Genomic DNA, 14,495 nt, shown 5'->3' with positions numbered 1-14,495 from the left:
GCTCTTGTTATCATCCATTTGTGTCTGAGAGCTCCCTTGTCATCGCCTTCCTGGGCTTCATAAAGGAATTTTAGCACTAGTGGCCCCATTTTGATTCTAACAACTGTCACAAATTTTCTACCCATAATACATATTTGTGTCACTGAAAGGTGGAGCTGTAGCCAAGGGGAAAAAAATGCAAACCACTCTGAATCCAATAATAAAATTGCTTGCATTTCTTGCTACACCTTTTTAAAACAGAACGTTCACATTTAAAACATAATTATCCAGATATTTTAATTTTTCCAATGGTTTATCTTATTAGTAAAAATACCAGCAGTTTACCTGGTGAGATTATTGCTAGATTAAAATTTACTAAGGAGGTATCTCTCTGGTCATATTAAAATGACTGTGCACAGCTATTTGAAACAAAAATATCTGTTGGAATGCAGATGATTAAACTGGCAGGAAAATACCTGCACGATTTTGAGTGTTTGTGTATTTTTCACCTTTGATAAAAATTAATACTATCTATTCCTAACTAAATAGTTAAGGAATCACATCCTTAGAAAGTAGAAATTAAAACCAATAAATTGTTTTTAATTATCATAGAAATATTAAAAATACTTCTGTTTTGTTTAAAAATAGAACTCAACATTTATTCACCAATTTATTTGATAAGATTGATTAACCATAATATGACATCATTTAGATATAAATGTATGATACAGATATGTAACTCTGTGCATAAGGAGCAATAACTAGAAATATAAACGGAGTGCTTTTTCATAATAATTTATGAAACAAAAACTACTTTAAATATATATTAATAAAATTGTGTTTCACTGTAATAAAAATGTGCTAAAAAATGGATGTAGCGCAGTTCAGAAAGTAAGAACCATAACCCCTTCCTCTTTTCTTTTCAGTTCTGGTACAGCTAGTTTGAGGCTAGTCAGGATCAGCATATTCAAAGATAATAATATAGCAATGGAGCATGAGATTTGCATCTCCACTTTAGATTTCTCACTCTCAAAACTCTTTTTGCCTTATCATTGCAGCTACCAAAAGGCTTAGCAAATACAGCTGGAGTGGAATCTTTCACTTATTTGAAACTGAAAATTTGATTGTTCATGTCCATTTCCAGCAGCAAGCCATGTCTGCAGAAATGTGATAAATCCAACCAAAGAACAGGACAGACTTGGCGATGTATGCAAATAAAATATTAACCCACATCTGTGAGCGTTAATGTAGCAAATTCTATTATAGATATTATGTATATAACTTAATTTCATTTATGCTTGACATTGAATGGCCTCTTCAAACTGAAAAATATTGAATCTGCATTTCAAGTAATATAGGTTCATTTAAACATGCCTAAAATTATTTTGCCATTGGCAAATTTACTTCTGTCATTTAGATCAAAGGCATATATTTTCTGGATTTCTATGCCTGCTTCTCAGAAATACCGCTGTTCTTTCTTCCCACTAATGACTTAATGCCTTGTAATTCTTCAGAATATAGAAAATTGCATAACTAAATTGCATAAGTGATCTTATTTTTCCAAAAAACAATCTTTGTCTCCTTGCGCAATTACATTGTTATTTGTTTATCCATGCTGTGCTTTAATTCATTTAAATAATTTATTTTAAGAAAGCAGTGTATTACAGTGGGAAAGAATAATAACAATTGAGTAAAAAAAAAAATACAAGCTCGCCAGATGAAAATATATTTTTTTCTAATATAAAGAGAGAATTTTGATATCTGAATAAAGGAACTAAACACTGTAATAAAACATGTATTAGGATAAATGTATAGAAAATAAATATGTCATGACTGAATCTAGCAAATAATTCTACTATGAACATATGCTAAATTTTAAAAAGGATCAAGACTTGATTCTGTTGGACTGTATATCAAAAATCAAATAAAAAAGAAAAAGAATAAAAGGGGAGGAAAGTGGTGAGGCAAATTGAACTCCTTCTAGAAAGGCAGTAGAGTCTAGCATCAAAACAAAACAAAATACAAAGTCCCATTTTAAATATCTTAATATTGAGGAATGTCTTCAAGCATAAAAGTCTCTATTGCTTCTTCTGCAATAAAAAACATATAGAATATTTTTTTCTTTAAAAAGTTAGTATTTCTTTTTTGATAATAAGATTAATATAGTAGTTCTCTATTTATTTGTAAAAGATTGATGTTTTATGTTTTAGAAAAAAATGTATTTGGACTATGAGTAGAATTATTGGTTAAGTTATAACTGTTTATTTAGCTAGTGGTTACTGGACATCTTTTCCAGTCATTATTCTCATCCAGATCAGCTGCGATTTTTTAGTTTACTAAGGCTTTGCTGTGAGTCTATGTTCAATGATGCTATCACCACATATGTTGTATTACAATTACTCTTTATACATACTGTGAAAAATAGAAACAGTATACAAGGAAACATTTCCTTTTATTAATCCCTTATAGATATTATTGCTGAAGCTGTCTATTGATGTGGCAGTTTTATTAGTTAGAAAATTGTAAGAGTACATCCCTATAAAGAGTAGCTCTTTGGAATCATAAATTGGAAATAAAGCAATCTCTCCCTTGCCGCTTTTTCATTTTGATAAATTATATTGATGAGAAGTACGATAAAACAAAGTTTTCATAGTGGAAGGTTCTACTTGTATTTTTAAGACACAAATAAATTACCTTGGTTTACTAGTGTGCTGCTACTTTTTGAGAAGTCTAGATTGATCATAGGAGGCAGAATGGTGTAATGGTTTGGAGTTTAAAAAATTAAATTTGCTCTTTGTCTTCAAAATTTACTCTATGACATTGAGCAAGGTAATCAGCCTTTGTGAGTGTCAATTTTCTGGTTTGTAAGACCAATAGAATGTTTACTGCCTTGAGGGTTTTGATAGGTTTTTGGAGTGATGTAATGACACATGATCCTTTCCAAGTAGCATAACTCAACTAGCATAAAATTCATATATTAGATTAGATGGCTAGGATGAAACCTACATTACCACACAAAACAAATTTGACTTTTTCTTCATTGAACTTCACCCAATTCTTTAAGTGGCTATATTGTTCCAAATTCCCTAAAATACTGCAAGTTGAAATAAATACTGCCATTGCAGTAGACAGATAGAAAAGTTATAGATTATGTTACTATATCCAAAGTAGTCTTAATAAGAGTAAGATTAATCACTATTAATGATTTCCAATAATAATTGTTATTAGGCATTTTGGTGTTGGGAACTCTTGAAGTTGCCAAAAAGAAGAAAATAGATAATACCTGAAAATATGTTCCCTAAATTTTCCTCATTTTTTGTATTACAGAATTCAATTTAGGAGTAGAACATATGATAGGAGAAAATAACCCACATTTTTGGTGTTATATAATTTAGCCCAGATATCCATAGTGAAATATTGAAGATGGGTACAAAACAATCAGGTAAAGATGAAGATGTCAATAATCCAAGCTGAAAGAACAGCATCCTTACAGGATTGGAGACCAGAAGAAGAATAGTACTTTTTGGATATAGAAAGTAGGATATGGGAGCCATGGTGAGAGAGGATAATAGAAGTGAGGCTATTAGATGATTTATATGTCATCCATACAGAGGGTAGTGGCCCATCAAAATTTTAGTTTAGAAATATCATTGTTGTGGTAGCTTGGAAAGTGGAATAAAATCAGAAGTGTAGAGACTACCTTAGAGGCAGCTTTAGGAAACCATCTAAGAGATGATGGAAAACCCAAAATATTGGATAAATGGAAAAACTGAGGAAGTGAAATTAACTAGAACTTTATGACTGATGAAAGAAGAGGAAAGTCACTAGCATCTGGATTGCTGTCTTTTTAGTTACGCCAGTATGAGACTCAGAAGAGACATCTTTGGTTGGGACATCATTTTAGAAAGTATTGGTGGTCTTAATGTTAAAATAATAACTTAGTTGTGTTTACTTAGTACAGTTTTGAACACTCTGTAATACATAGAGAAAAGACTACTCTGTTGATCTGCAATGATTTTTAAGTTTTAACTAAATATTAAAATATTTTGAAATATATCAATGTAAGATTCTTTCCTTCTATAATATTTACTTTTATATTGTCACCGTATCTTTATATTAGTATTGAGTTAACATAGATTTCTTTAATCATTTTATTCCTGTCCCCTTATCTGCAGCATGTAATCTTTAAAGTTAATATGTTCTCATTCAAAAGATAACATATTCTAGGAAGAAGGATAATTATGGTTATTCTGACCATGGAGTACATTAAATGTGTGTACACTTTACATTTTACGGATTAATTTTCCAATATTTTAAATTAATTTTGTAGGCCAAAGAATAGCTATGAAAGTTTCATTTATGGTGTTTTGGATTAGAGGAACAGGCTGGGAGAATGTGTGTGCAGGGAAAGCTGGGGTTTGTTTTGTGTTTGTTTTAGTCAGTGTACAGATTATATAATAACTTACTTGCTTGACCAAATTTTCTGAAAAGGACTATATTATTAACAATGTGAAATCTGACTCTTACCTTTACAACACATTTGGAAAACACCTACTTTCTGAACTAAATTCTTATGCTTTTAAATTCCATTAAGGAATACATTTGCAGGTTTCTCTCTAGGGTATTACTGAGTTGTATTTTTATTATGATCAGAATATATAGAAATTAAAAATCTAACCATCTGTGATAAACCATTTGAGAAATCCAAGACTCTAAAAAAGATAAATACATTTTGACATATTAAGCTTTTGACACATGTATAGGAACTACATACAACTATACAAAAAAATTTTTTAATTATTTTGTACGGTTTCAGGATAAACAGGACAAATTTATCTTACTAAGTTAAGACAAACATAGTACTATTAAACACTGTCCTTTAAAAAAAGGATGCAAGATCTGTGTCCATTTATTTAATATTTTTATTTTATAATTATTTAAAAATTAATTTTTGGCTAGGTATGGTGGCACATGGCTGTAATCCCAACACTTTGTGAGGCTGAGGCTGGAGTATCTTTTAACCCCAGGAGTTCGAGACCAACCTGGGCAACATGGTAAGATCTTATCTCTACGAAAAAAATTAAAATATTAGCTGAGCGTGGTGATATGCATCTGTACCCCCAGCTACTCAGGAGGCTGAGGCAGGAGGATTGCTTGAGCTCAGGAGTTTGAGGCTGCAGTGAGCCATGTTCGCACCACTGCCTACCAGCCTGGGTGACAGAGGTCCCAGCTATCTGCAAGAGGTCTCTGTTTTGAGACAGCAAGACCCTGTCTCAAAAAAAATAATTTTTAATAAAATCTATAATGACAGATGTAGGAGCCCTAGCTGTGTCATAATCTACATTTCAAGACTTCTTGAGTTCAGTTGCTTCTGATCCTTAGCACAACATCTGTGAACTGAATAAATCTTAATGATGCCATCTCTGTAGCAAATGACCACACATTTCAAATAATACATAAGCCTAGAATAAAAGTAATTTATCCTTTCATCTGGAACAGGTGCTTCCTGAATGACTTTTAATAAGTCATGCTTCAGTTTGATTCCCACAGCTGTGAGAGTCTGTCCCAAGCAGGTGACAGGTTGCTTATCCACTGAATTAACATTTGTCACTTTAAATAATGCAAACATTTTTTCAGTACCTCCATATCATTACATTTATGTCATTTTGAATGTTCATTATACAAATATGTCATCCTAGTTTTATCTTGAAAGCTACATCAGCCACTCTTTGTAACACGGAAGCTACTAAAGTAATCCAAGTAACAGTTTGGGTAATTCTAAAAGTCTGTTTCCATTCAAGCAATGTACATCAGGTGAGAAGAACATTGTCTGATTTTTGGCTTAGCAGTTTTGTGCACTCATAAGGTCAGAAGTACTTGATCCTGACTTTTTGTTGGGATCTAGAAACATCGGTAATAATTTTTTTTTTTTCATTTTATTTTGAGCCTCACAATCACTCTCTGCCTTACTCCTCAGCAGGTAGTGATGTTCCTTGACTTCCCTAGCATAGAGACAAAATCATAGTGGTCTAATTTTTGGAAAGGTAACATTTAAGGAAAGATGTAGGGCACATCAAGCATATATTACGTAACATTGCATACATCAGATTACCATGACCTTTTTATTTTGAACTACCCCTAACTGTCTCCGTGTACCATCTTTCTCCTCTGCAGAAGACCCAGGCACCAGTATTCTTTTATGTACTTAGCCTTCATTTTTCTCATATGGATGGACAGCTTATTACTTCAAGCAATTACAACTCTGCCTGATAAATTCCTATGCTGGCAAGAATGTGAGAGGAGGCTAGAAGTGTGGGGAATTAAGTACTCCTCATCTCCTACCCCGACTCACCTTCCTCAACCACAGTCATCAAAGAGTGATTAATGGAGCTTTGGTAAATAAAGTACTCAATCTGCGAAGTGTGTTCTCACAGTGTCCCACACCTCCCCGAGGGGCTCACCTGCCCACAGCAGTGCTCTCTGCTCTTCAGTCCACCTAGATACTCTCTTCTCTTTGATCTTGAAGCCTCCTTACCCTGACCCATCATTCTTGGAACCACTAACTTATAAAGTAATTGCAAATCAGACTCCTGTTTCAGGGTCTGTTTCTGAGGATCCTCAACTTCAGACACTGTAAATTTTTTTCATGGTAATGGTAAGGAAAATGCATTATTTTATCTGAAATATTCATTTTGTAATCTTTTCATTAATTATCCAATTGTTGAACAGAAAAAAATTGCTTATTACTTTAAAAAATGCACACACATATTAATATCTGTTTAGAATCATAGATTTCTGGCAAGTCAGCGTATCCATAATGTAAACAGATTTTTCTAACAAAAAAAAATAGCTTTAGAGTCTCCCTCAACCTTATTCATCCTTATATTTCATACATTTTAATACAACTTTTTTGTTATCTGGCTCCCAAGCCCACTGCAACTAGGAGCTTCAAATTAGAATTGAAGAGAAAGTGTGCTAGTGCTAAAAAGGCAAAAAAAAATCAAATGCAAAAAAATTCAGGAAACAAATCATTTTACAACCCCATCATCTAGAACAAAGCTGATACATCTAGTTCGGCCTATACATAAATAAATTAATATTCATAATTTTGATTCTAGAATATTAAGAAAATCTTCAGTGATGTTTAGAATTATTTTTTTAAGAAATTTAAAATGTTTAATATTTTTAATGGCAAATAAAAATGTATTGCTCCAACAACCCATGCTCACCCCCCCAAAAATCACATGGCAGAACTCATTTTAAAAATGCAAATATCTAAGAGAAGCATAATCTAAACTGAAATTTTGACAGTTGGACTTTACAAAATGAATGTTTTCTTTATTCATGTATAAAAATGGATGCGTAAAGGAATCCACATAGGAAAGTAAATAGTTACGTATCTTTAGAAAGTAAGTCATTTCAAATTGTTAAAACATTGAAATGAGAAAATATGTTTTGTCTAAAATAATGGTTTTTTTCTAATTTATAGAACAAATTGTTGCCTTTACTAAAAGCTCAAAAGATCAAAGGAAGATAAGTAGGGATTTTAAAATTTCTCACTAAAATATATATATATAATATGCAAATTAAGAAGAAAGAGTTTATCTAGGAAAAGGTTTATAAATAGAGCAAACAATAAAGAGATAATTTGCAAATTAACCATATTTTTATTTCTTACATCATGTTATATACATGCTGGATCAACCTGTCAGTGGCATTCAAAACAAAATTGTGGAAACATGTTATTAAAATAAGTATTAAATATACTGAGTTCTAATCTACAACTATGCCCAGAAACAATAAAATGAGTCAGTATAGAAAATTGTTCCTTTTTATGCTCAATATTTGCATGTTTAATAATAAACATATATTATTTTTCTCATGTTTGATGTCTTTTAATATAATTCAGTAACTAAATTCTCTTTCAAATCCTGTAGGCTTTTGCAGATACATTTGGGAAATCATTTACCATAGTTTCTGAATCCTTACAGTGACTTTGGAGCAATACTGTTTTAATTATCCATAAAATTTTTTATTATTTTGCCTAAAATAGAAACACCACAAGAGGATGTGATGCTTTAGCTGTTTGTTATGAACATATTTTGGAAAAAGAAGAGAATGATTATGTGTTTACACATACAGATGTCAGTTTATATATTTCAGATTTAGTTGAAATTAAGTGCATATGTGAACAGATTTTAAATTTGTTTCCACACTTTCTCTTCTGATACATTCATGTGAAAGTATGATAGCTTTCATTGCCATGTATATTTTTAATATAGTGAAAATTTTCAAACTATTTGATTATCATTCCATTAGCCTTCAAAACCAGAATCTTACTTTGTCTCCTGTAAAATAAAGGAATTTGTTCTAGGGCCTCTGTGATTTCTTTTAATGCGGTGATTCAGAGTGTCCAGATCACAATAAGCTCCTTGAATCTGAGCACCAACTATCTATTGGTGATGCCCTTACCTGTCACTTGGACTCTTTTCTTCTTCATTCCAATCCTTTGCGGTTAGTGAACTGTTTCACATATGGAGTCCTTCTTAATACATAAAAGAGACCCAAAGTTTTTATTTCTTGATTTATATATGTCTCATGTTCATATCTAAGTATAAACTCCCAGAAGCAGAAACTAACTTAGTATTCTCCCTTTTTTGGAGGATTAGTATTCTCTCTTGTTCTTAGCACAATACTTTGTGGAGAGCAGACTATTAGCACATATGATGAATATGTATGTATTAATTGATTTAATTGCTTGGTTGATAATTATGTGTTGCAGCTAATAAGTTTCTTCCTTTCAAACTCTTCAGTAACAATCCAAATATATGAACTGGGCAAATCTGAAATTTATTTGTTTTAAAGGCAATCATTATGGCATAATTTTTATTTTTTTCATTGAACCTTGCTAAAAAATCGACCTAGAATAGTCCTCTAATGTTAACTGTTTCCTCAAAGATTTCTTATACGAATTATGTATAGATGCATAGCAATACTGCTTGCTTTAAATAACTGAATTTTGTTTTGTTTTTTGGGTTTTTGTTTTTTTACAGCTGTGAATTTTTTTTAATCAGTGCAAACAAAATAAGATAATATTTATAATAAGAAATGCTTTGATAAAGTTCCTGGTCCTTCAAGTACAGAAAGTGAAGAATAAAATTGTCCCTGTATCCTGCAGGAAAATTATCTCTGTTAGTAGCCTGCAAGTAATTTAGGAAATATATGCTCCACTAGTTGTATGGTAGAGCTGGTTGCCTGGGATAAGGTACAATATTTAAAATTTGTTTATGCTTCAATCATTTTTTAAAAAATATTCATAATTCAGAGAGCTGACAGCAGAGAAGACACTGTTTATCTGCAATTATGCAATATTTGAATTAAATGATAAATAACAAGAAAAAGTAAAGACTATTTATTTTTCAGCTCAGTGATTCTCAAATTTCAGTATAGACAACAACCCCATGGGGTTCATATTACCAATTCCTTGGAAGTATTCTAGGCCTACACATTAGAAATCTCTGTGTGTGGATTCCAGGAATATGCATTTTTAAAAGACTTCTGCTCAGTCTAAGCCAGTGAGGATTCAAAACAAATTTGAAACTTACTCTTGAAGTTCCCTTAGGATAAGATTGGTCATGGTTCAAGGCATAAAATAGACATGCAATAGACACTTGAAAGGTTGAAGTCTAAATATGATTAACCTGTAAAATGTGTTGAAATTCTAAAACTATAACTTTTTCCACATCAGTTAAACAGTCTTTTTCTTTAACTATTAAAATAAGTTATGACAGTTGTTCTTACGTAAATATTGTTTAATGAATTTTAGTTTCACAATATGGATGGTGCATACAGATTTCTACTGAAAATTAACATAATTTTCAGTAGAAAAGAATGGCAGTGCTTTTTCTTACTTTTTTCATTCACTGTCAATTATTCCTCGATTAGACTCATAAATAATTTATATAAAATTCAATCTCTCCAGTTATCATTATCATTAGCTCTTGAATTAAAACTGCTTCTTCTATATATTAACATAATATATGACCCAAGAATTGTGAGTCATAGCAACATTTATCAAAGTGAAATTGCTAGCCAAATAATAAATATTTAGACAAAATTTAATGAACTAGCTTACTGCTAATTCATATGTATTTTGAATACTTCCTGTAGGTCCACATTTTCTTGATCATGAGTAATTACACATAATTATATGTCTATAGAGAAAAAACTTAATCTTTATTTTTATGCTTTCTTGAAATGTGTATATGGTCTCAAAATCATTATATTGCTGATTTTTAAATTTCTATCTTCCATTATGCAAAATAAATGACCAAAATATCCATATGTATATAATTCCTTTCTTTCTCTTCAAATAATTTATGACTTTGGGTACATCTCTTCACTTTTTGCTCTGAAACTAAAAGCATAATTGTTTTGAACTAGTTATCTCTAAACCCATCTCCAATACCATTTTGTAAATTAATGTCAGCCTACTGCAATTGGGAAACATCTGCCAACTTAGTTATTTGTTCCTTTTTTCACTTAGTCAGCAGCTACTAGGTCCCAAGTACTAGATTTAAAAAGTGGATGACACAAGAGCTAAACAAAATAGCAAAGTATATGTAAAGACATTAATTATTTTACTGCATACACCAATAATCAAGCCAAAAAATAAAAACCATTACTCTGCTCCAAGACTAAAAAAGCCAATAAATGAAAAATTTCTTTATAATTTTTTCTTTAGAAATGCAAAATCCACTCATTTATTCAACATACATATAGAAAGTTTTTATCTTATACCCGGTTCTGTGGTAGGCCATCAAGATACACAAATAAGACAGTGACTGTCTATAGGGAGTTCAAACCTAATGATAGGAACACATGTACATGAGAAATTAATACATATTTTAATGTAAAAAATAAATATATCTCGAATACTCCACTAAGGTAATATTATACTTATGATGTTGATTAAACTATTTATGATTCATATGTTATAGATACAAAGTGACGCAACATCCCATCTAGCTGGGGACACAAACACATGCACACAATACACACATGCTCACTTGTAATACTTAAACATAAATAATAAAGTGAGAGGAGAGGAAACTAAATTTTTTGGTTTTGTAATTTGTACAAAGCATGAATTAGGTGGTTTATGTAAATCACATTTAATCAAAACCAATCAGTAAATATTAGCAATATTAGTAATTATTTTATGATGAGGAAAGTTAGATTCAGAGAGACCAAGTACCTTCTGCAAAAACTAATATAATCATAGTTCAAACATAAGTCTGACTTGTTGTCACAGATGTGCTTTCCATAATTTTGCACTATGTTAACAGTGTGAATTAGATTAAAAATAAAAGAAAGAAAGCAGGTGATACAGTAAAACTTTCTGCAGGATTTAAATGATGTGCTTTACATGGGATTTAAAGAAGTTGTAGTAGACATGAAAGAAACAGAATGTGAGTGAAATTTGATGGATGAATGTGATTTGATATACAAGCTACCATTGCATATGTATAATTAGTGCAGTTGTGGTATTCTTTGAAGATTGAGCATAATTACTAAAATAGCCTTTTATCTATAGAAAGGACACTTATCAGCTGAGAAAGAATGAATATTTGGAAAGGAATGAACATGTGGAAAATAATGAAGAAATCAATTTTTCATAACGTTGGATTATAAACATTTCTGTGTGTAAGATACATAGAGCAAGTATTAAAAATGCAAATTACCCAGACTTTCTGGAGTCCAACTCATCAGCATCTCTCCAAGTAAGACCCTGGAATTTTTGTTTTAATAAACACGATAGAGGCTTTTGATACAGGTGGTTTGAAAACTATTGCTTGAGAAGCATTAGCTCGAAAGGGAGTGATAATCGTAGTGAAAGACAGTATATGAATGGATGATAGATAGATGAAATCATTGATTTTGGACACAAATTTGAGGGGATAGCCATAAAATATTGTGTTTTTTTTAAATAATGGGATTTGCAAAGTAATGTGTTTTAAATGCTAATGGAAGATGACTATACAATCCTCTATATGATGTTAATAAGAACTAACCAAAATAAAATAGAGCTTTCTATTGCTTTCCCAAGACATATGAATTCTATAATAATAATAGCAGCTAATATTTAATTAGCCCAAAATATGAGTTAAATACTATTCAGCATGTTCCATAGGTAAATTACTGAAGATAACAGCAATCCAATGAGTTATATCTCATAAGTATCTCACTGTTACAGATTAGACAACTGAGAAGAAGTGGCTAGGTGATTTGCCCCCAAATGATCGGAAAGTGGCATGATTACAGAGTCCATGAACTTCATTGATATAAGGTACTAATTTGATGGTTTCAACTTATTTTTATTTTAAGTATTCAAGTTAATCTGTAGTGAAAATTGTTTCAGTTAATTTATTTTTCATTTAGTAAATACTTTCCAAATATTTACAGTATTTCCTCCAAATTCCTACAGAAGTTTTAAATATTATTTATAGTATAAAATGTCACTATAGAGATCATTTCAGATCTATTTGACATGTATCTTAGCCATTTACTTTATTTCCATCCATCTTTGTCTTAGACGTACAGAAATATGTCCACAAATAATGGGAAAATAAATGTAAATTCACTTAAGTGACTGGAAAAACCCATAACCAGTGTCAACTGTCAAGTGAATTAGAAAAACGGAATGAATAATGACTGAGTATATATAATTCTGCTGATAGTGTGGATTTACTGATACATATGTGACATTTGTCCCACAAATAAATACGGAGATGAGTGAACTTTTTAAAACACATTAAATATATCTTTGGGGAATTTATGACAAACTTTTCTTAAAATAGGTTACTTGGATTGTTCTACTTACACCCTTACATAGCACCCATCCTAGCAGTACCAGTTTAGCATACAAATGACAAGACTTGCAGTAAAGCTACTCTTTTGAAAAAACAAAGGCAAAAGCAAAACACAATGCTTACTGCATTGCCATAAGTAGACGTTTAAATAAAACATCAAATTTATTTATTTATTCAGAATAAATAAAAAGCTTAATGAAGAAACCACTTAACATATGAGTTGAAAACTTTAAAATATATGTCAATTGGGGTGCCCAAGGCTGTTAACCATCAAAAGTTGAAAGTGTGCTGTTTACGTAAATTAATGGAATTTTAAAATATGGTCAGGAATAATTATATATCTGAGAGATAATATGTTCAATAAAATGAACTATGCAGATGAAATTGTGCTGTCTGGAAAGATCTCAAATATATAACTTACTAGATAAGTAACTCTAAGCATAAACTAGCTCTGTTTCAGTTTGCCTTTATATAAAAAAGAATATTACAACATACCTGATATAGTTATTCTTAAAACAAAATGTGCTAATGCAGGTCGGAGAGTTCTGAATCAACATAAGCTCTCCACACCTATTTAGCTATTTTCATCATCATTATCTCTGAAAACATAAATGAAATAATATAGGCAAAACTTTTTTAAATGATAGTTCTGCATCTTATTATTTATATAGTAAACCATTTACAATGTAAACTATTAAAAGTGTAAAACCTCAATATATAAAACTCCTAGAAGAAACATAAACAAAATCCTTCATGACCTTGGGGTGGACAAAAGCTTCTTAAATGGAAAATCTAAGGCATGAAACACAAAAGAAAATTTTGATAAATTGAATTTCATCAAAAGTAAATACTTTTGCTCTTCACGGGTCATCAGTAAGAAAATGAATAACAGAGTCATAGAATGGGAGAAAATATTCACTTCATGCATAACTGACAAAGAATTTGTATTGAGAACTCTTAGAAGTCAACAAAGAGGCAATCAACAATATAAAAATAGTCAAACTCTTTAAGAAACAATTCATGAAAGATCATTATGAATAGCCAAATGCACATCAAAAATCTTAACATCATCACTCATCACAGAAATGCAAATTAAAACCATGATACCCTTACACACCCATTAGACTGGCTAAAGTTAAAAAGACTGATTGTTATACTGCTGACGGGAATGTAAAATGATACTAGTACTTTTAAAAATTGTTTGACAGCTTTTTTTAAAAAGTGAAAGTTATACCTATCATATAATCTAGCCAGGAACAGCTACATTATTGGTAGGACCCATTGCACAATGAATGTATAAAATATAAAAAATTAAATGTAATATACGCATATAATAAATTTATTTTCAAGTCTCTCAAATAATACCATGTATTGTCTCTTGTACTCTCAGTTTTGTTCTAAGAACATAACATTTTATTTCAGTTGAAGAAATAGTTGTTTTTTGTTAGGAATCTAGAAATTAAATAATGTCTGTAATTTTATTATAAACTCTCATACTCTGTTTAAGGTGTGATTTTGCATATCCATGGCACAGGAACACGGAAATCTTTATTGCATTTGTCATAAGTTACTTCTATCTTTATAGCAATACAAAGGAGCTCCTTAGCTCAGGGTTGAATAATTAAGAATTACTAAATCTGAAAC

Source organism: Pan paniscus, chromosome 3 (genome assembly GCF_029289425.2).
Source record: "Pan paniscus chromosome 3, NHGRI_mPanPan1-v2.0_pri, whole genome shotgun sequence".
Lineage (NCBI taxonomy): Eukaryota > Metazoa > Chordata > Mammalia > Primates > Hominidae > Pan > Pan paniscus.
Note: the sequence above shows the minus strand (reverse complement) of the source record.